The sequence below is a fragment of the Oreochromis aureus genome, linkage group 7, assembly GCF_013358895.1.
Source record: "Oreochromis aureus strain Israel breed Guangdong linkage group 7, ZZ_aureus, whole genome shotgun sequence".
NCBI classification, from domain to species: domain Eukaryota; kingdom Metazoa; phylum Chordata; class Actinopteri; order Cichliformes; family Cichlidae; genus Oreochromis; species Oreochromis aureus.
The window spans coordinates 31850217-31873782 of NC_052948.1; the positions used below are offsets into that span (position 1 = coordinate 31850217).

General features: G+C 38.6%; 1 long non-coding RNA gene across 2 annotated transcripts; it reads right to left on the reverse strand.

Moving 5' to 3' along the window:
* Positions 1–16487: 16487 nt before the first annotated feature.
* LOC120440856 lies at positions 16488–22376 on the reverse strand. 2 transcript variants are annotated; one of them, XR_005613575.1, is made up of 4 exons: positions 22301–22376; positions 21392–21683; positions 21177–21301; positions 16488–16797 (listed from the first exon to the last, which is right to left on the reverse strand). It is a non-coding gene; the product is annotated as an uncharacterized LOC120440856 (long non-coding RNA). The 2 variants fall into 2 exon arrangements; XR_005613576.1 differs by lacking the exon at positions 16488–16797 and adding an exon at positions 18060–18096.
* Between the last annotated feature and the right edge of the window lie 1190 nt (positions 22377–23566).

Genomic DNA, 23566 nt, shown 5'->3' on the forward strand with positions numbered 1-23566 from the left:
AGTCTCTCACTGTAAGATTTTTTTAGACATCTTATTGTCCAAAGGAGGACCTGTTAGGATGAAGCACAAAGAATAAAGCAAAGTATTAAAGGAAATAAGCTCCAAATGGATAAAAGAATAAAAACACAACCTCAAGTGGAAAATGTTAGAAAATGAATTTGCTACCCACACATTTCCTAATTGTTCATCTAAGTGGGGGTTTCAGTTAAAAGTAGTAGCTAGTAAACAATGATGATGACCTTGCACATGTGCACATTATATTTATTAATGCAGAGTAAACAGAACTGTGCTCCGGGGAACTAGAGGGAGCGTCATCTTTGGTTTCTGTTTTACAAATTTAAATTATTGTAGAACTGGGCATAAGTTCACAAACCTCATTTCAGCTTCAACGGATAGTGAAGTCCCAAAACATCTGTTTGCAGTTGAGTCTTGTGGCCCTGCTCCACTACTCATTAGACCCGTCATGGAGTAGAACAGCAAAGACAAAGTGCAATTCAACTGAGCGTGTCACAACAGCAAAGCTCTCCAACAGCAGAACAGCTGTCTTTACAAATGACTGCTCCATGCTGTGGACTGATATCTCAGTTATCATTATTTATTAATCAGGGATTGATTTATAGCACTCATACTGAAACAGACAAGATCAGATAAAATAAAAAGATCAGCCATGGGAAAATAATAGTGTCAAAAAAAGAAAATCAAAAAGTTGCTTTCCAAAGTTTAAAAAGAACAATCAGACTCAGACAAATGTTTGCATCTCTAATATTCTAGAAGAATCAGCCTAAACCATTTTTCATTTCTTTATGTGCAAACTTAGGTATTTAGGACCATAACGCCGTTTAGATTCTACTGTTGCATTCTACTTGCATGTCATACACTGTAGGGCTATATACTACATAGATTACATAAGACTGTTGCACTAGTTTTTGCATTATCTGAACATTTAGACTTTGCCAAGCCACTGGCCACACAAATTCTTTAACATTTTAATAATTTAACATGCATAAATACCACAACACATATTGTATTATTCCAGTGCTTGATGAAAATTTGTTACCTTGCTAGTTAGCTAGCTGTCGTTAAAAATGACAATTGCAACATGTTATGAACATGGACGTGGAAAATGTATGTTTCTAAGACATTTAATAGCCTGCTAACTTCTTCTACGGTGAAGATGGTTTAACATGCATGCACACCATAAACTAATACAGCACCTGTACAGCCTATTCTTGATAAAAATGTTATCTTGTAGGCAGGTTAGTTAGCTATTATTGACACTGTAGTCTGGCATGCATAAGGTGAATAAACTATCTACCCTGCTTTATGGATACATGGTTAAGAAAACAAATGAACGTATGGATGGATAGATGGATGGCATTGCGATCAGATGATGTATTCGCCTACTGGCTGAAAATTAGTTGGCAACAAAACCAAGAAGGTGACCACTGAAGTTGAGAAGTACAGCATTGTATATTCAACTCGCGTACCATGTACGTACATATGACTCTGTCATTTGTACAGAGTCATTTATGCACAGAAGAATAGAGAGTCTAAACGTGGAGCCGATGCTTTTACTCTTGGATTTGTGTTCATATTTGTAGCATTTCTGTTTTGGGTTGGTTTCTGTTCATGCTTGTGCCTTCCACTCATGAGTTCGCCTTGTCTTAAAAGCCTACTGTAGTCTTGAATGCTATACACACATTTAATGGCAGTCCCTTAAAGTAGACATAGCACAGTGCTTTATCCAGTGAGTCATTCAGGCAGCATGCTGATGTGGTTTCAGCTCTGTCAAACAGCAGGTGGTGAAGGCAGCCTTCTCTGACTTGAGCTGGAAGCACAGACGCTGATCAATAACTTGCTGTCGGGAGCTGAATGTATGAGCTTCCATCTGTGCCAAAAAAAGGCCAACTGTACGTCTATCGGGCTATATTGTCCTTATCTCTTCAGCCTGACAAACAGCTTTTTCCTGAGTGTTTGTGTTGTCACTGTCATCTAGAGTGTCTGTTAATGTAACGTATACGCCATCGGAGATCCTGGTTTCTAAACGGATGGCAGTTCAAACTTTTCTCTTTGCATTTTTTTCTTGTAACTACGCTTCACGTTGTGTTGCCATTAGGGGGTTACTGGAGTTTGACCCTTCAGCGTTCAGACAGAGTGCATTACTCAGTGCAAAATAACTGTATTGAACAGTAAATAAGGAGCTATTAGGCCTGAAATTCTACTTGAACAGAGAGAGGACCAGTTTCACAAAGTATTCCACAAAAAAGGTTGCATTTCCAGTCATTTACAGCCTTAATTTCACTCAACTGTAAAGTTTTTTTCAGTCCATTACTGTGAGTGACTAAAGGTGTTTGGTAAGTTCAGTTTGACCTCTTGTTGTCTACCAGGGCGCCAGTGAGGGTAGGATTAGGGTTAGGTTCGCATCTACACCTGTATATGGAATTTTCACTTGTATATCAAACCTAAATGGAAGTCTTACATTTTAAGGCAAACACATTTAAGGACTATAATTGAGATACTTAACCCAGGTTTGTTTAACATGTAGATAAAATGCAGTCCTAAATCTTTATGTTTTGGCAGGTTTGCTGGCGATCGTTTCTTTATGGACAACACTTACTTTACAGACAGCAAGATAATGTTTAAATGGATAAAAATCTGCATTCCTAAGGAGGCAGTGACTTTTTCTATTCTTTTACAAGCCTATGAGAAATTATGCACCTGCATCCATGGGTGGGCTTTGGGACTTTTTAACTTAAATAAAATAAAATTTAATCTTTATTTTAACTGAAAGGAATATGTTCTAAAAATGTGGACCAGTTAATCATTTGCACATTTTTATGAAACTGGACTGACATTCTCCATTCTAAATGCATCCCCTGTACACTGAACTGCACAACTGAAGGTGCTGTTGTGTTGCCATTATGCTTTTCATGCTTTGCATCTGGTTGTGCTCTGTATATTTAAGTATTAATCCAATCAAATACCTAAAGCCAACATTTAAATAACTCTGCAAACAAGTATTATATGCATATTCTGATAGACAGGGCTGTGGAGGAGACTAAATGCTCATAAACACTGTTTACCCACCTCTCAACTCTAAAGTAGTCTTTGCCCAACCGACTCTGAGTGTTTATACACACTTCACTTTGTCACATTGCACACCTGTTGGTGAGCTCTCGTGCTTGCTTTGTTTCCTGCTAGAACATTGTATTTTCATGTCATCAGTGTGCTCTTAGTACGACGCAGCATCTATCCACCAACCATGTGTGCAGGCAGTAAAACAAACACAACCAACTGAGAAACTCGAGAGGCAAACACAGCAAACAAAATCACAAAGAAACAGAGAGCATCTGTTTTATAAAATCACAGAAAATGTTTGAAGAAGAAAAAGAAGCAGCTCTGGATCTGGTTGAGAGACACGCGGTCTCTTAGAGGATGAAAAATTGAAGAGATTTTTTGCCAAAATTTAAATCTGACTAAATTAACAATACAGCATTAAAAAAGTGTTATGAATATGACTGACAGTGCATTTAATACAGGGGGTAACACTGTGTGATAAAGCAGCTACAGTGAGCGTTTTTCATTTCTGTCCTGATCAGTTAAAAACCACCAAATTCAAGTGGATTGCCTTCTGAAAACATCTATTAATAACCCCACATAATATACATATGTTGTTATGGTCCAAGATTTTATAGTGAGACAATATTTGATTAAAGTTTTTGCAACTGAAAAGCTTTTCCTCATCACAGCTGTGAAAAAATAGTGTAGCTGAGGAAGGCAGGGTTTAAGATGAGCTTAGCCATCATGCCATCACCCTTTGGTTTGTGAGGTGACCTTTGATGACATCTTGTTTTCTTGTTTTTTGTTTTGTTTTTTGTAGAAGGATGTAAACATGTTTATTTCTGCTATAAATTTGGACATTTTAAGATAGAAATCAATGGGGGCTGACTCACTTTTTGAGCTACCTTCAAAAATGAGCTGTAATTTTTAGTTTCCCCCCAACTCCCAGAGGTTGTCACTTTGGTTTACCAGAAAAACTCATGCCAAATACATATTAGTGCACTACTGGAAATGATCCCACACAAATGTATAAATTCTTCAAATCAAATCAAATCACTTTTATTGTCACATCACATGTGCAGGTACACTGGTACAGTACATGTGAGTGAAATTCCTGTGTGCGAGCTTCACAAGCAACAGAGGTGTGCAAAGTACAATAACATAAGAACAAGCAAATATAAGAATGGCTAAATCTGAGAATTATATGAATAAATATATGTACAATATAAGAGTGTATGCATATTACTGAATGTGTATACTAAATATGTATGTCTACGTATGTGTATATATGTGTGTGTGTGTGTGTGTGTGTGTATACATATTTTACAAATTAAATAGAGTAAAAATAAAATAAATATATAAAATATACAGAGGTTGGTATTTGGATATTGAAATCTTGTTACAAGTACGATTACGAGTAATTACAAAACAACAACAAAAAACTGAGCAGCAGCTATAATGTGGCACATTATAAATACAGTTGTGTGAAAAAGAAAGAAAACAAACTCCTAGGAATAAAGAGAGTAGGTAGCAGCCAAGTGGTGTTAATCAAATGCACTGGATTAACTGATCATCAGCAAGTGTGAGTACCTCTATAAAATCAAAACCTTTGGCAGTGAGCTTGTCTGGAGCAGGATTGGGTGTGTGTTAACACAATGCCACACTGCCCCTCCCAAAGTCAGGCCATCCAATGCTCAGAACAACAAACCAACCCAAGAGCTGCATCTAAGACTCTACATGCCACATGTTAAATGTTAAAAGTTCATGACAGTGCAAACTTCTGGAACAATGCCCTTTGGATAGATGAAACTAACATGGAGATGGTCCATGATGCACTGTGCCATGTTTGGCCAAAATCAGACCAACTGTCATGGAGGCCTGTTGATTTGCGCTTTCCCCCGTCTACCAAACATCTTAGATGAGTTTAAACCTCAGTGACCTTGACTTTAAGGGCAGAGGTCAAGTTTTCTGAAAATCTTGTAAATCTTTTAAATAACTTGAGAACAGTGGGAGGATTTTGAAATTGATACCATAGGTGGTCTACTAAAAGTCTGAAAGGGTGCCAGTTATTTTTTGTTTGCAGCCACAGGACCTGGGCACCGTCCAGTCATTGAATCAACCATGAACTCCTCTGTATACCAAAGACAGCATGACTCGATCTGTCCAACATATTGGATCATGTACTGGGACAGTGATCCACTCCAGCAAATCTACAGCAGATTGGCAGAAAAATAAAAGAATCAAGGTGCTGCAATGGCTCAGTCAGTCCAATCCCCAGCCTGACTAAAATGTGCTGATGGGACCTTAAGAGCATTGTGCATAAACAAAAGCCCACAAACCTAAAGCTATAACCTTGTTATAGCAATGGGATGTAGTCCCACGACATAATTAATATGTGACACAACCGCTACAACAAAGGTGGACGTCGAGGCAAGAATATACCTGCTGCTCGGTCTGTGGCTTGTTGTCAGACTTGGGGGAACACAGTGTTGTTTTTATAGCTATTTCCCCCAGTTGCCGGGTTTCAAAAATGGTGGTTTTAATTTTTGTGAACGAGACGCACTCATCACTCATCCAGTGATGCTACTGACCAGCCAATCGGTGGCATACAGCGTGATGACGTCACATTTTAGTAACACTTTAGTGGCCATCGTACCAAACAGGTACAATGACCTAATGGAAACCCTAACTGAAAACTGTGCCGAATTGATCTGAGTAGGTAATAATGGAAAAAGGGCTTAAATGTACTGAATCAGCAATATAAAAAAGCGTGGGTCAAAATTCATCCACACGGATGTGAGAAACTCAAAAAGTCATGCAGAAAACATTTTACTTCTAGTCATTGAGGCTTAAGATTTTTCTACAAAGACCTGAATCCTGATGTGTACAGTAAGAAGGTTTTTTACATGAGTGTCTGGCTAAACTAAACTAAACTAAACTAAATAATAGCTTCCTTTTACAGTGAGCATCCTGAGGAACCACAGTGTCCACTTGATTTAAAGAATTCCTGAGCATTTAAGAAAGAATGAAACTTCACCAATAAGTCACAAATTAACCACTTATCCAAATACCTTTGCTACAAAAAGAGCTATGACCTATCAGGGAGGATCTGGGAGTCCTGTGGGTTACAGTAGACACTTTGGGTTTCTGGGTTGAACACCTTGGGGTCTTTGTCAGGTTGCTCGAGCTGTTCCTGAGCAAGTTTCAGAGGTATGACAGAATGTATTGTAGTGCTTGAGGAGCTTGCTACCATGTTTGCTCTGCAGTCGTGTTTAGGTTGGTACCTGTCAACGTAAAATCCACAAGAATGGCAGTTTCCCAGCCAAGTGTTGCGCTGTTATTGTCTTTATTGTTATGGTGAATGTATGAGATATTTTTGAAGATTAGTGTGTTCAGCAGGAACCAGTGGGCTTAAAGTTTTGGGCTTTGTGTGTAACTTATTGATATTAACGTATGCTAAATTGTTTTAGTTTTCCTGCATTGACAGGTCTTTTTTTCCTTTGTTTCTGCCAAGTTACTTGCATTGTATCAGTGGTTTAACAGAACAAAGACCCCAGAAAGTCTGTCTGGGATTGTTTAGCTCAGTTGTGAACTGCATTGAGTCTCTAAGTACCAACAGTTTGCTGGAGAGGAAATTAGGGGATTTAGGGTCACTGCTGAGCACTTTAACCAAATGAGCTTTACTGTGTAAGAGCTTCAGTGTGTGAACAGGCCTCATAATGAGCTGCTGAGAGCTTCAGTCCTGAAAATCACAGAACAAACAGTCATCATGGAGGGGAGTCCGGCTGTTAAACTCAGCACTGATCCAGATCACATCAGATAATGTGAAAAACCAGCAGTCCCTCTCCGTTAGTTTGGATATCGTCAATGCCCCCTGCTGACCATAAATCACAATGCTGCTGTTGTTGATGCTGCCTCCTGATGATCAACTCCGACTGCAACTTACATCTAAAAATAACTTTAACTCGGATGGTAGTAGATTGTTTTCTGGGCTCAAGAAGTTCAAAAAGATTTTGAGCTTGTTAAGTGATGTTTAATTATAATCCTGAACTTTGTTCAGTTGTTAATCAACCTTTGCAGCCATCTGTGAAAAGAACCATTAAAAAAGATGTGCAGTAAAGCATACAGTGTGAATAACAGCTGTCAAGTGAATGGTGATTGTTACATAAAGATGAAAAAGTAAAGATTCTAAAACTTAGCACTCACAGTTCCCTCTGTGTCTCCAGTTAAAAGTGCATTTTTTCCCTATTTGTTAGACTGGAATTTGGCTGTAAACAATTACAATCTGTGCAGAAGGTACACAATGGAAGACAGTATTGGTATTAAAAAAAAAGGATTCAGCTTTAAAATATTTGAGGTTTTCGATATTTGTCAGCTGCTCATAGACTGTGGACTGCTTTTGTTAAAAACTGTACAAGACTCTGAAAGAGTCAGATTAAGCAGTTCAGCAGGATTTTTTGTAATACAGCCAAGACTGCAGAGGTGGCAACAAGATGGTCTCTCATAGTGAATGGTAGCTAGCAGAGATTGGAGGTTGGCAAAGTGAGATGAGCAGGTGGCTGTGGAATAGGGAGCTGGTCTGGGAAGCTTGGAAGCTGATGGTTCACTGGCAGGTAGCTAAGTGAGGCTGGCAGTAGTGGGTAATAGATTAGAACACACAAGCTACTATGAGGTCAAACAACACAAGGAAAAATGTGCTAACCTAGATTCTGGTATTGTATTAGTACCACACCGAGCAGTCTGGTGGAAAATCTACTGGAGACCTGAGGTTTATTTACTATGGATACTTAAGATAAGATAAGATAACTCTTTATTGTCATTGCACAGTCATACATAGTACAATAATACATCGAAATTGGAAAACTGTCCTACGTCGGCATTACATACAACACAACATGACACGATACAACAGATCACAATGCAACACAAACAACACAACACAGTAACTTAACTTAGTAATAAAAAATGAAGAATAAGTGTATGTGTATTGCACACTGTTATTATTGCACATTAAATATTATTGCACCATACTCCTAATGTTTTGTGCTAACAGGGAAATGATGCAATACAATAAAAGTGAAGTACTTCAGAAAATATTTCCTTTTGGCAGTGCAGTGTAGATGAATAATGTATTTCAGCAACACACTTAAAAATCAGTTGACCAAAGGGAACATGTCAGAGAGAAGTGTGGATTTGTGATGCAGCTTATATTTTAAAGAAGCTTCTAAAGAAGCAAATCATTTAATTTACAGATCCTTTAGGGTATTAACTTAAGTAAACGACTTTTATAATTAGCACAGTTGAATCAAAGCGACAGTGTTCTGGATTTGAACCTGCTCGTCTTTCTGTGTTCAGTTTGTGTTTTGTATTTTGGTTTGTCTGTTTTTGGGAGGGATCGGAATTAATTGATGAACCTGGCTATGGTTGGTAATCAGTCTGTTTCTCTCTGTTAGCCCAGTCCAAACTGGTAATTGTGTAATCTGGGGCGGATTGATGGGCTAACAAAGCATCAAACTGTCACTTTATCATAGAAAGCTGCTGTTTATTTCCCATTTTGAACCAAAGTTAATGCTTCTTTTGATCATAGCAGCATCAGAATAAACATTTATAGCCCACTCTATCTTTTCTTTAACCCTAAATAAATCTTTAAACCTAAAGAAGCTCAGTGAAATTATTACCTGTGCTATATTAGGCTCCTGTTGGTTAAATTGGACTGTGACCTACCTGTCTGCCCATTAGGTGATTTGTTATGTATGAAATTCATAAAATGTTATAATGTGTTGTTATGGTAACAAGTAAAAGCAAGCAGAAATGAGTAAAGTAAATAAAATGTTTTTAAACTCCAACTAATGTAAAGCAGGCGGTTTCAGCTTTGTGGCCCTTTCCTGCTTCTGATTTTGCCTCGTTTTTTGTTTTTTTAGTCACTACTGGCCTTTTTAAAAACTTTTATTAAATTGTAAGTCAGCAACCTTTCACTGAGCAGCCATTAAGGATTTTTCTATTGAAAAATGTGAATGAAGGGAAAGAGAAACCTCACACGCAGACTCATAGACAAGGTAAAGTACATTGGAACATACAGCCTGTTCTTTGCCAGTGAAGGACAATTCTTCTTGATGTTTCTGCTTTCATGATAAATCGGTAATTTCTTTGTACAGCAGTCTGTCCTCACACTCAGCCAACAGAAACATCTTTGTACCGTGACTCTCTTTTTCCAAATGGAAGCCGTTTTGAAGACGCTGTGACATTAATGTGCAGGTCCTTGTAACATGTCTCAGGACTGTAACATTTATGGCACACATTGGTGAACTAGCCTCTGAAATGCAGTGTGAAGATGATGCCAATCAGTGAATAATGATCTAAGTCTAATGATTTAATAGTGACTATGCTTAAAGACCCCTCTAGTCATGTTTATAAAGCGTGATCAAAAAGCTGTGGAATTTGGCCCATGAAAAATTACATTGTTCAAAATAATCTGTTAATGCAGTCCTGCTCATAGCCAGCCAACTTTATTTTTAAATGTGAAAGAAATGTGAAAAGAAATGGCATTAACTGGATAAACTTAAAAAATATCCATTCAGTAGGTATAAAGGTGTAAAAGCCAACAACTATAGAAAACTATTTGTAACCTTCTATACTTTTATTAAATAACAACCTTTTGTCCATTTTCCATGTTCCACTGACCTGCTGTGAACTGAATAAAGGACCCTTTTTACTTAATTAGAACATGTTCCTTCAAAGTGTACCAATTACACGCTGTCGACCTTTATCCTCTAATTAATTAAGGATTATTTTCGAGAACTCCATTGTTAATTTAAAGTTGCATATCACTTCTTTTGCAAGACATTGTTAGAATATTAGAATTATAGTGTCAAAAACATAATACAGGCTGTTTTTTATGGCCTCCAGCTATGTTTTATTGTGGCTCACTGACAAAGATAAGGATGTGGTGTGACAGAGGAACATAAAGTCTGTACAGGGACTGCAGAAAAGTTTTAAGCTCTTTAATGAAAGGGATTTATAAGCACTGGACTAAGGAACAAATTAAAAGCGTGTCTCTGTTTGTATCCCTTATGCTGTCAATGAATGTACTCCCTCATCCGAGAAGCAAAAGCTCTATTCCAGTCTTAAAAAACATTAAATCTTAAATATCGTCTGATGCTTTTCTTGGTTTTAAGCTCTGGTTTTTGTTACAGTGAGCTCCTCTTGTTTGCATTGAGCTGAAGAATTGTACCCTCGCAAGACAAATGCATCAATTACCATGTTTGGTTCCATGCTCCAGTCCAGCAGATACCACCAATGTGGCAGAATCATCAATTGTTAGATGGTTTGTAGGATCTTTATGCACTACTGCATATTTGCATAGCTGAAAAATAAGACAGTAATAGAAGCAGTAGAAGCAAACAAGGAAAACAATTCCTCTTATTTGTAAATATTATGAATTCTTTCGAATTAATTAAGATGATTCTTCTATCTGGCAGAGAAAAAGTCTACTGGACAGAATTTGTGTGAGTAATCAAGTCCAGAGAATATTAGCTGAAGTATAGAAATGCCAGAAATTAGTTTACTGAGTAGTGACAAGCGTATTTCTTCCACTAACACTTGTGCCCAGTTCATTTCAACTTATCCAGTTCTTCTTGTGTGTAAATAAAATGCAATTAGGATTTTCTTTTTCCATATGGGTTGCAGGAGTATAAACATAAGTCTTCAGCGCCTGGAGCTAAACGATTTGTCACTGTGCAAGGAAATCCAAACCTGCTGAACAGAATGAGGCACCAACACCACAAACATGACCAACAGGTCCTTTTTAGTGCCTCCAGTTAGCTGAGGTGAAGCTTTGTAGACGCCCCGGGGTCACAATGTGTCACAATGTTTGTGGGATTGGGTTTGTAGATAGAGTTTACACTAAAAGCTACATTCACACTACTTTATGGTTTGCACAAGAAGTGTTTTGAGTGGTGCTATATAGTACTATATACTGCTATATATATATGCCAGATAAGGTCCTGCCCTCTATTTACCTTCTGCCCAGTGAACCGTAATATTGGAGCTTCAATTTGCCTAATTCAGAAGAACAGCTGTTCTCACCCTTTACAGTGAAGGTTAGTCAGCTCACAGTCTACGGTCAGAGAATATCAAACTGTAACAGGCCCCAAGTCTCACCACCACTGGGACAAAAGCATCATCACCACTGTCATCATCATTATTTCTAATCGCAGAATATTTTTGTTTCCGCTCTCTCTGGGTTTTTATCAGCAGCAGCAGCAGCAATGACTCAGGTTTTCTCTTTGTCAGCAGCAAGGTTATTCTTTAAATTTAGCAGGTCACGTCCAGTCTCATCTATTCACAAAGTTTTTCCGAACCCGCAGGTCACCCAGCATGCACATCATCGTTTCCTTTCAGTGACACCACACTCGTGTCAAGGACACATCAGAAGCCAAGGATTCAACAGGTTTGTGCAAAATCAGATACCCAAAATGTTTGTTTTTCTCAATTTTCAAATTCCCTCATGTGTGGAGTTGATTTCAGGTCACTGTGGTGGAAAGTCCATGGCAGGGTTTAATCTTCAAGCCCTTCTTGAAAGATTTGAGGTGTGTTTGAGCTCATTATCCTGCTGCAGCATGATTCCTTCCCCACAAAGATGCAAACTGCAGAGTAAAGCATTTCTATGAAGAATGGAGGGCTGCTCTTCCTTTGTCAGTGGAAAAGTCGATTTGGACACCCCCTGATTTGAATAATATTTCACTGTGGGTTTGATCATCACAGTCATGTTCGAGAAATACTCACAAAATTGAATCTACTGAAATGTATTCCTGGACAGAAAGTTTTTGGTGAGGTTTAGGCAATAAAACTTCTCAATTAGGTTAGAGAAAGATCGCGGCTTTCATTAAAATGTGATTCTCACTTTTGTCGAAGCTGTATTTTCTTGGTTGCCAGCTGACATGTCCCCTCAGAGGATTACACTCTGAAAAATATATATTTTAATTTAAGGTATATTTTGTGCCTGCAGAGTTATGTTGTCTACAACAAAAGACCAGTGGACTGCTTTAATGGCACTGTTACACATTTTTCTGTTTTGTAAGATGTTATCATTCTCAGACTTCTGCTACTTCGGCTACTCATCTCTAACATGGATTAATCAATAATCTCAACTTTTAACCCCATGTAGGGATGTTGAAACTCACAAGAACAATTTGACCACATCTGCATTTCTTGAAATGACAAAACACTTGACCTCAGTAGACAATCTTTATTTTCCAGGACTTATGCTGATTGGAGTCTTAGTTTTCATTTTTCTTTCTTTTGTTTTTTTAGTAAATTCTATATCTATGGCAAAGTTGCTTTATTCGAATCTCTGTGTATGAAGTTTGGTTGTCATTTAATCGTGTTCTCAATTGTAAACGTGTCATAATCTAAAGTCTTTTAGACTGGTTTTACTTGACTAAATGTAAGATTATCATAAATCTGAAATCGATTCAGTTGACTAAAATATAAAGTGTAAAAGTTTGTTGTGTTTTTACCACACGGTTCACAAAGTGTTTTATTTTCCTTGAAGCTTGTCCTACCTTTCTACAAAATGTCATTATTTCTGATTGGATCTCATCTCTCAAGAACATTTTTATCTCATTTGTTTGTTAATGAAAATGTAAATCATCGCAGTTTTTGTCCTCATGCATCACTTTTTATTTACTTATTGTCATGTTTTTATCAGAAAGGTCATTGACTAAAATGATTTCTTAATGAAATAAACACTGTGTCTTGCCTTCCTTGTTTTACTACTTTCTTCTCGTTATCTTCTTCCTCCTTCATTTTCTCCCTCCTCCTCCTCTAAATTGTCTTTCTTCTTTTCTTCCATCGTCTTTCTTCCCATGACTTCTTGAGCTTATTCCCCCGTCATCATCGTCATCTTCTTCATCTTCCTCTCATTTTTGTACTTCTTTTTGAAATTCCATAAACTTTATTTTTGACCTTTCTCTTTTTCTTATGCCTGGCAACTCCATCTTCAGCATCATTCTCTCAGTATACACAGTATCCCTCCTGCTCACATGTCCAAACTAAGTGTCACCTCTCTTCTCTGTCTTATATACTCATTCTTAATCCTGTCCATCCGTGTCACTCCCACTGAAAATCTAAACTCAGTTGCCTCTGGCACCATCTCTTGTCTAGTCGAACCATGATTTGATGCCCTTCTTTGCACAGAATAACAATCTGACTTCTGACTCTTTCACTTAGCTCTGATACCATGTTTCTTGTCAGAATGCTGTTTGATATACATTTTCTGTAAAAACTTGAGGCACGGCCATATTTCTAAGGGGCAAACGGCAGCTGTGGATTGATTTCGTTGAATAAGTCGACTCATTCCATCCCAGGATCTTAATGTTGATCAATGGAAGGATAAAACTCAAAGAAATCTGTCTTTTCAAACAAAGGAGTCAACGTGGTCAGTGCCATTAATCTGCTTCAGATTGATCACTGACAGAAGAATAGGCCAGAATCTGAAATACTTTTTCCTTTTAACATTCAGAGCATCACACAAAGTTCACATCAACCCCTTTCTCTGATATTTTCACCCGTTTGGCAAGCCCAGATAGAAATCTTATAAGAACTATGAGACCAAACCATGTGACTAAAATGCAGTCTATCTCTAACCCAATATCAATAGCAAGAGGAAATTTGAAGTAAGGAAAAGGTAAGGAGATACTGGCATAGAAAAATCTAATTTACTGACATGCACAACATACTGAGCATCACCAGATGTATGAATACAGATGAACCTTTCAGCCATATGAGGCATTAATGTGCTGCTATATAGCCTCCGCCTTCTGTCTTTCCTGGAGATTCTAAATATGCTGCTGGGATTTTCTCTCTTTCAGACACAGCGTTAGTTCAGCTCTGACACTGCTTGATAAGGTCAGCAGAGTTTGCAGTAGGCATTCCAGTTCATCTCAAAGGTGTTAGACGGAGTTAAGGTCGAAAGTCTTTGCAATTCTTGCCCATCAAAGTGGAAAAAAATATTTCTTTCTTATAATGGCGGATGCTTGTAAGCACTGAAGCACTTTCTCTATGTGTTAGAAGCAACAAATTTCTCCAAACTACTGTTGTGCAAGTGCACCGCTGGCTTAATTGGCTATAAGGGATATAAAACAGGAACAAAACATGACAAACTGAGTTTAGACAGTGATGTCACATGTTTTGACTATGCAACACACGTAAGAAAAGTATTTCAGAGTTGCTGCATGTGTTTCTCTGTGTGTTGCTGCCATCTGGTGGTCACAAGAAGAAATGTAGAATCAGCACACCATGCACTAGTGCCGAGTATGTTCAGAAAACATTAAAAATATCAAGTTAACTACTCAGCTTACATTTTTATATTTATTTTCATACAGATATACAGTAGCTACTGATGAGGTACAGTATGCATTCAATTACACTGTGCATAGTACATGGTACACATTTTCACATGCATGATTAGTGTATTAAAATGTAAAGGCTTCAAAAGTCGCACCATAGTTTGAGCTACTCAAATGCATTAAATGACCTGTTATGGTTATTCTATCCTAGCTTCATATATTTATTCTAGGACTTTAATTTTGCTCAATTCACTGTTCAAAATAAACTTCAAGATAAAAAGATTAAAATATTTTTTAGACATATACTGGATCTGAGTACACAAGACCTTGTGCAGTGCTTAGAGTCACAATAAATATGCAAATATAAAACAAAGTGCACACTGGGGAAAAATAAGTTTTAATGTTTTTATCTTAGACAGGGCTTTGGTTCACCTGGCTTTTTCTATACTCACAGCAAGAGCCATATGCCTCAGGTGACCATATAGGGGATATCCCTTCTTACTGACATCAGAGAGAGCAAGGAGTTGATAAAATGTCTGAAACCAGGTGTTTAAAGCAGTTTGGAGTCTGAGAGGTTTTTAATGATAGAAAATATGGAAAAGCACAATTAATTTAAGCGGAGCTTCAAGACTGCACTCTATGATCCCAAACAGAGGGATTAAAGACTGTGTGGGTGGGGCTTCTGAGCTCACAAACAGAGCCGTATGCCTGAGATGTCTGTGCTAATGATAACCCTGTTTACTGATGCCATACAGAGCCTCCAACAGCACCAGGTTTTGGGAGGGGCAACCATCTACTGCAACACTCGGGGGGGGGGGGTAGAGTAAGGGAGAGAGGGGGAAAATGTTAATGCATGTTAATGTTAATGGCATATAAACATATGGGAGTGAAAAGAGGGGAGTGGAGGTTAAGTGCTCAGTGCATCATGGGAATCAGCAGCATAGTTAATGGATGATTCAGCACCTTCTGATACTGTAAGTGGATTCAAAAGGGAAGTTTAGAGCCTAATCTTAATCTACAGAGCATCTGTGTCTTGACGGGTGATAGCTGAAGGCTCTGCCTCCCATTCTACTTTCAGAAACTCTAGGAACCAAAAGTAAGCCTGCAGTCTGACAGTGAAGTGCTCTAATGGGATAACATCATACTTTGAGGTCTTTGAAATATTACAGGTCTTATTATTCAAGGCTGTGTACTTATACTAGTACAATTCTGGATTAACAATGAGCTAATTGAGCAAAGTCTAATATGGGAGGGATAGGGTCTCCATTTCTACTCCCTGTCAGTACTCTCACTGCAGTGCGTTGGATTAATTGAAGGCTTCAAAGGGAGCTATGAGAACAGCCTGATAATAATTAATTATAATAGGCCAGCCCTGAAGTAACAAATGCATGAATCTGTTTTCCAGCATCACTCTGAGACAGGATAGTTGCTATTGCTCAAAAATTAAAAAAGAAAAAAGACTAGTGCCAAAGTGAAAAGACATTTTTCACTTTGGCACTAGAAATTATCCAGACTAGAAAAACAGAGTTTAAAGCAAACGTGTATATTTCTCTAGCTACCTAAATAAAACAAAATAAGTAACTAATCATTAACCTAAAAGACAGAACACAGTAAACACTGGTCACAGTCTAATGGAGGTCAAATACTGGATTACCTGTAATATTACCTGCGCATTTAGGATTAGCATTCTTCCATAGCTGACACTTGTGGCCAGCATTAGCACTGCTAGCACTAAAAACCTGCCTCTCTCCCCGGTTAATGTCCATGTCCCTGTGCATTGCTTCAGCTCTGTGGTTAAATTCCAGTTTACTCTGTGATGAAGCTGCACTGTGTTATTCTTAATACCCACTGCCATGCTTTAATTCCCAAAACTGTTCATTCTCAACAATGCAGGGCATCAATAACAGCCAACACATGAAGCATTTTTAATCTTTTGATTTTATTACTGCAAATATAGACATCACATTTACTTACTTAAGAACACATTGTAGCATCAACATATTTACATGACACTGACTAAGCAGTGGCACCAGGCAGCAATAAAGTATAACAGTGTTCATGGAGTTTTAGTGGATTTAATTTATACTGAATATCGTTTTGTTTTTTGTTTGTTTTAGTTCCTCTGTTTCATAAAAATAAATGACAATACATGTGTAAAGGTCTAACCTTTAGCACCATAAACAATATCTGGACAGCAGCTGTTGGTCTTCAGCCTGATGGTGGAGGAGTTCTTTCTTTAACCACCTTCTGGCTTATCTTCTGGTTTCAGGGTGAATCAGTCTTTCCGAGGATTTGCTGGGATTTCTGCACTCGCCTCATTCTCTCCTCGAAGAAACTCTGCAGGTGTTGATTCCTCTGCTCCAACCTGATGACCCACTGCTCCCTCAGTCTGAAGGCAGCATTCACAGCAATGACAGGAGAGAGAAAAACAAGGAGGAGGTAAAGAATTATCCGGTGATTACGATGAAAATACCTATTTAAAAATGAGACATGAGTGTGGGTTTCATCAGAAACCCTTCACGGTGGTTTTTAATACTATGACACAAGATTTAGCAATGTCACAGTTCAGGTGAACGATGCAATTATGTTGTTAAAACTAATCTTGTATGCTCCGCATTAATGCGTGACATTGAGGCTCTTACCGTGTCACTCCATACAATGAAGCATTGAGCTCAACTCAGCAGGGAGAAGGCAGCAACAAGTACCCCAGGGGAGTCAGCAGTGGCAGGTGTGTGAGCTACACAATGTGCAGCAGTGAGAGTATGGCTTTTGAGCTTAGGCTTATTTTTGAGTAAAAATAGTATGTATTTTTAAAAGATGGTCGTGGCCACTGTGCAGAACTGCTGTGACAGGTTTGGGTTTTGTGTGTGTGTGTGTGGGGGGGGCTGATAAAACATCCATTTGTTGTATCAGATTGTACAGATACGTCACTTTCTATTGTAAAGTTGGACATTTGAAGATGGGAGTGTATTTAAAACAGCTGCAGTTCCTCACATGGCCATTTGAGGCTATCTCCAAAGTGAGTCAGTCGCCTTTCTGATTTTTTATTTGCCTGCCACAGGGCAAGACGCACAGTTTACCTTTGACAGGTAACCACTCCACCACAGGGTTAACAGGAAGAGACATACAAACATTCCTACAATCCTTCACTTTATGGATGTGCTTCACTCATTTGTCCAAATATGCTCCAAAACTAAAATTGTCATGGTCAAATTAATAAAGCTGCACCAACAGGCCTCCAAACAATGGGTAACATAGAACACAATAATATAGGATTTTTAAGACCAATATTGATATTTGGTGATATATAATATTCAATATGTAGCTCAATAATTCTTTTCTTTCTGACACACAAAGTATGAACATTTCTCTAACATTTTATGTGTAGTTACAGGTCCTTAACAACATATAATGACAATGCAATTTAATAATAATGTTTTATTGTCACAAAAAATCATGGATTACTTGTTTACACTATGCTCAGCTCCACTCAGATCATCTGGTTGCAGAGCGCCCTCTGGTCAATGAACTATGTCACATCAACAGACACTCTATTTAATTATTAGTTATTATTAATCTCTGGCTCTCTTCCACTGCGTGTCTTTGTTCTGTCTTTCTCGCCTCACCTCCATCCGGTCACGGCAGATGGCTGTACCTCCCTGAGCCTGGTTCTGCTGGAGGTTACTTCCTGTTAAAAGGTAGTTTTTCCTTGTCACTGTTGCCAAAGCACTTGCACATAGGGAACTTTTTGATTGTTGTAGTTTTCTCTGTATCATTGTAGGATCTTTACCTTATACAATACAATACAACACAATACTTTTTAAATTTTCATTTATTGGCTGCTATAAATGCCAATGCAGATATACTGCCAAATAGCTAATATTAGCCAATAGATCACTCAGCCAAAATATCATAGCTCTAGTAGCTACATCCAACCATTGATACGGAATTGTTCCCAGAACCACATTTAAGTGGCAATTGAAAGAACTGCTTTCAGTTTTTCCAGGTCAGGAGGCTGCTATATGCACAAAGGCAATCAAACATGAAGCTGCTATGGTACACATTATGGGAATAACCAAGCTGGTAATGTGTCTATCCAATAGTTATCAATACATTTCACAGATTTTTAACTTTGTTGTGGTTCTAGATTAATGATCAGAAGATCATTAGAGCAGAAGCATCCCTATCTGTAGGTTTCACAGCAATCCATGTAACTAGTGATGATATTTTAGCCTAGACAAGGTGATTCACTGACTGACTATGTGCTGATGAAACTTTACTTTTGCCTGAAATAAGGAAGGTATTGAAATTCTACACAGGAAAGATTATCCATCCTGTACCTCTGCAGCAGGGCTGTTCTTTAGATCTTTAGTTTACATAAAGCTATATATCACTGTGCAGTTAGGAACTACTTTACACTATATAAATGTTTCATAACCTGAGAGATTTTCACATTTTAATCAAAAATTTATTGCACATTTTTTTAAACTCACAAATCACAGAAAGAGCTGCTCCCCAGCAGCAGCACTGCGGTCCATTTGTTGGTGTAAAGCACAGATTTAAAATGTGTGAAAGAAGAAAAAGTCATTTGTGGCTTTTTTAGGATGTGTTCTATGTTTGGAAGCAGAGATGAGCATCAGAGTCCAGTATTTGCCCTGACACCATAACTCCTAGGCTTAAAGTAATCGTGCAGACATCCAGTGAAACTTGATCTTCGGTCATTGCTGTCACAGATAATTGTGTTACAGAAAGAGAGGAAGTGTGTGTGTGAGTCTGTGTGTGTGCGCTTGAGCGAAAGAGAACTAGGCTATGTTAGCTGTGGGATTAATATTGTTGTGTCTGTGCTCGTCTGTCAGCACGCGCCATCTTGCGTTGGTTAATCTGCTGCGCTCTGATTGTCTGTCCTCAAATATTCACGCTGATCTGCAGGATTCAAACGTATAGCCGAACTGGCTCTAATCAACATTCTCAGGGTATGCCGTGATGACAGACAGAAGAGCTGGAAACATAACAGAGCCATTTTCTGAACTAATCAAGTCATGACGCAGTGAGACGGAACAAAGGGCAGTTATCAAGTTTATTTTTGATGACCTTTTCTTTTCTCTGTGCCTCTCACGGACCCTGCTGCTCATCATCAAACACTGACTCAAAGCTCTTCACCAAGCTCATATAGATTTGATTACATAACATCTCAGCATATGGAAGCACCCATCATGCTGTCAAGCTGATGTTCAGTTGGAATGTGGAAGCTATGCTAACAAGCTTTGACTGGCGACACAATATGTCACATTTCAACTGGTGAAGTGTTTGCATCTGTTGGAATTTAACTGATATAATGAACTGTGTGTCAGCTGGTGGTAGTCCAGGGTGTTTAGAAATAAGCGAGTTTCATTGCGAAACACAGAGGTGTAGGGTTTGGGTTAGACTGCCTTTTAGTCACGAGCTACACAAATACAGTTTCAAGTCTCTAACATGCAGTTTGGTCGTACAGTTCTTCTGTTATATAATTTCCATCACCACCTATTGTTCAGAAGAATACTGCATTAAGTACTTGCACCCTCAGCACTAGTAGACATGGCACAGAGCTGTGGCAATGTCACTTTTTCCGTGCAACACAACTGGCTATATAAGTTAAATGGGCCCTGAAGTTAGCAGTGTTAGCCCCAGCACCTTTCTTTCCTTTTAGGTTTCCAAGATCTGTCCCTGGTTTATTTCCGTTTATGTCTGTTATGGATATTTGTGCAGGTGGACGGTAGCTGATGAGTTGCTGCTCGTTTTTGTACTCTGATATTAATAATTACTTTAATAAACTATTATTTTTAGTGAAGATGAACAAGAATAGCATCCATTCATCATCATTCATTGGGGCGCCATGATAAGCAGAGACAATCAGGTGTTTGATGCCTAAACCACCACAACTGGCTCCTTTCGATGTGGACGAGAAGTGCTTTACTCTGAGTCGCTCCGAAATGACCAAGCCCCTCATCCTATCTTTACTGAAGTGTTCGGTCACACTTCTGAGGAAGTTCATTTCCACTGCTCGTGTTCATAACCTCATTCTTTCAGTCACTGCCTGAAGCTCATGGTCATGGGTGAGGTCAGGAAGGTAGCGCGACCAGTAAATTGACAGCTTTAGTTTCACATCAGCTCAGTAGGAGTACCAGTCTCCCCTCACTCATGAACAAGAACCCAAGATAATTAAACTCAATGATTTCAGAGATGCTGATTCTCAACCCAACTGCTTAACATGTGGCTCCAAACTACCTTAGTGCACACTGGAGGTCCCCACCTGATGAGACCAAAAGCCAGGAGATGGTACCAAAGAGGTTACTTCCATATTTTATATACATTGTCTCACTGCAGCATATTGTTGTGGGTTGCTGTATTAATAAAATTGAAACAAATAGATAAGCAGTATTGTCAGTGTTAGGCACTGAAATACAATGACTGTTTGGGTTGGAGGAAGAATGTTTGAGGAGCAAAGAATGCTTGGTTAAAAAAGCGCTTTTACAGCACACATTGTTTCTATTGGGCAGAAACCAAGCTGACTTCATCCATCTTGGTTTTCCTGGGATGCATGCAAATCAGGGATACTGCACTCCGAAAGGTCATCCTTCTGCTGCTATCCAGCACATCACAGACAGGCTTTAGAAAGCAAATATTTTCCAGCCTGAAATCATCTGGAATGTTAATCAAGGTTTGCACTATGAAATTACACACTTGTAACATGAACTTTCCAGAACTTGTTATGTTTTTGTATTTGCTGACCGTGCCAAAGCGCTGTTCCTCATACGGTTCTCCTCATCATTCGTCTGCTCGCTGTGCTGAACAATCCTCTGCTCCCAGAATGACTTCAGCTTCTGTTTGTCATGAATTCGAGCTGCATTCATCACCTGACAACAGCAATTACACAGCAGCAGACGCAAATAGTCCACAAAAACTCAGATGTGGGTTCAATAAACTCTGAAAGTCTGTTTACTTACTGCTGGCTCTTTTCTCTTGTTTCCTTTTTTGTTTTCTTGTTTTCTTTCTTTGCCTCTTTGTGCTCTGTCACCGTCCTCTGTTTCCAGTTCACCTTTATTTCCTCTTTAACTCCTCCCCTCTGCTCCACATCTCTGTTTTATCGTCTCTCTCTGTCCTGCTCTCCATCCTCTGTCCAATGCTCTTCCTCTTTTAACTCATCTCCACCTTGTTGCTTCCTCTTTTCACAAATAAAATGATCTCTCTGCTTGTAGTTATTCATCTTTCTTATTACTTCTGTCCCCTTACTCCAGTCTGTGAATTAAGTAAAGACTTTTTCATACAGCAGAATAAAGCCTGTCAGCCATCATCATGTACACCAGCCAGGATTAACACTGAAAGGACTGGCAGGTGAAGAAAGAAACATTAATCACTGTATTTCAAAGGAAACTGTCAAAGGCTGATATATAGTGTCTGCTACTGAAATTATTACACAATATAATATACAGAGATAAGCAACATTTTAATGATGGAGTTCATTTTAACTCTTGTGTGCTGGATATAATGTGGTTCTTGGGATTTAATGAACAGAAGACAAATCCTTAACCTAAAGTCAGATGCAGAAGCTGTTTAATGGGATCTCTACAATACAGCAGGAGCATGAATATGAGATCCCACAGCCGCCCAAAGGGAAGCAATAATAACTCTGTTTTCATTTTGTCAGTGATTTGTAGCGACCCGCTGCGATTAAGGGAGCAGCCGAAAATAGCTTTAATCAGCAGTCGGCTAACAAGCGAATTAAACATTATGTTGTCATCATCATTAGTAAATAAATTCATTCATTTTAAATTGACATGAACTTAGTTGAACTTTAGCTAATAATCAGTTAACAGGTGTTTTTATGAAACTGAGACCACAAGCACAATACAAACCTCACTATTACATCTTCCTGTCCTTCTAAAGCGCAGTACTTAGGCTACGTTCACACTGCAGGCGAAAGCGCATCAAATCCGATTTTTTCGCCCCTATGCGACCCGTATCCGATCTTGGTATGACAGTGTGAACGACACAAATCCGATATTTTCAAATCCGATCTGGGTCACTTTCGTATGTGGTCCTGAATCCGATACGTATCCGATGTTTTAGAAAGCGACTGCTGTGTGAACGGTCAAGTCGCATTAAATCCGTCTTTTACGTCACTGACACAGGACAGACGCCAATTACCAGCGCCGAAGAAGCGCCCGATAGGACATCGCGAACGATTTCCTACCATCCGGTGAAACTGTTGGGAAGACAACGTTGGAGAAATGTGAACATTTTATTTTTACTGTATTTTCTGCAGATTCTGACAGAAATCTGCAACTATCCTTTGAAGCACCGCTCCTCTAAAACAGCAAAAAGGATCATTATTAGGTCATCTACATTATTATGTAAATAACAAAATAACTTAAAGCAAAAATCTGGAAACATAAAGTCCGAAGTCTTTATATTAAGGGCAATCAGTCAAACAATATTGTTTGCTCTGGGTCTAAACAGCGAGTTGTGTGTGACATCTTCTTTTGCGCATGCGGGCCGCTTTGAGCGTTCACACTGGAGAGCGTTTGATGTCGCATTTTATGTGTAGTGTGAACAAGCAGACAAAAAAATCGGATTTGATCAAAAAATCGGAATTGAGCATTAAGACCTGCAGTGTGAACGTAGCCTTAGTGCGCAAATCACTTAAAACTGAAAGTGGTAGAATCAGAACCAAATTAAAACTGATTCAAGAATTTTTAGAAGACTTCTTCACCATTGCATTTTGTGTCATATATTTATAGATGCATGTTAAATTAGAACCTAAAACACTGAGAGACAGTGTCTTCATGTCTTCAAGTAAAAAGACAAAAACTAATCACAATATCTTTTTGGACACAGACACTGGTCCATGGTGGTGTAGAGCAGCTTTTCAGGATTGGCAAAGCTATGGAGTCTCCTACTACTCATTAAAGTGTTATCACAACACATACTATCAGCTGTGGATGACTTATGTGAGCCATCATTCCCCACATTCACTGTAATAAAGACGCAGCTAAGCACATCACGTTCATATGATTTTCTGTCTGTCAGTTGGGATCTGATGCACAGTACTGATTGACACATAATGTATTTATTTCAGGGAAATTACTGTCGCTGCAAATGGGGAAAAAAGGCCTAAAACT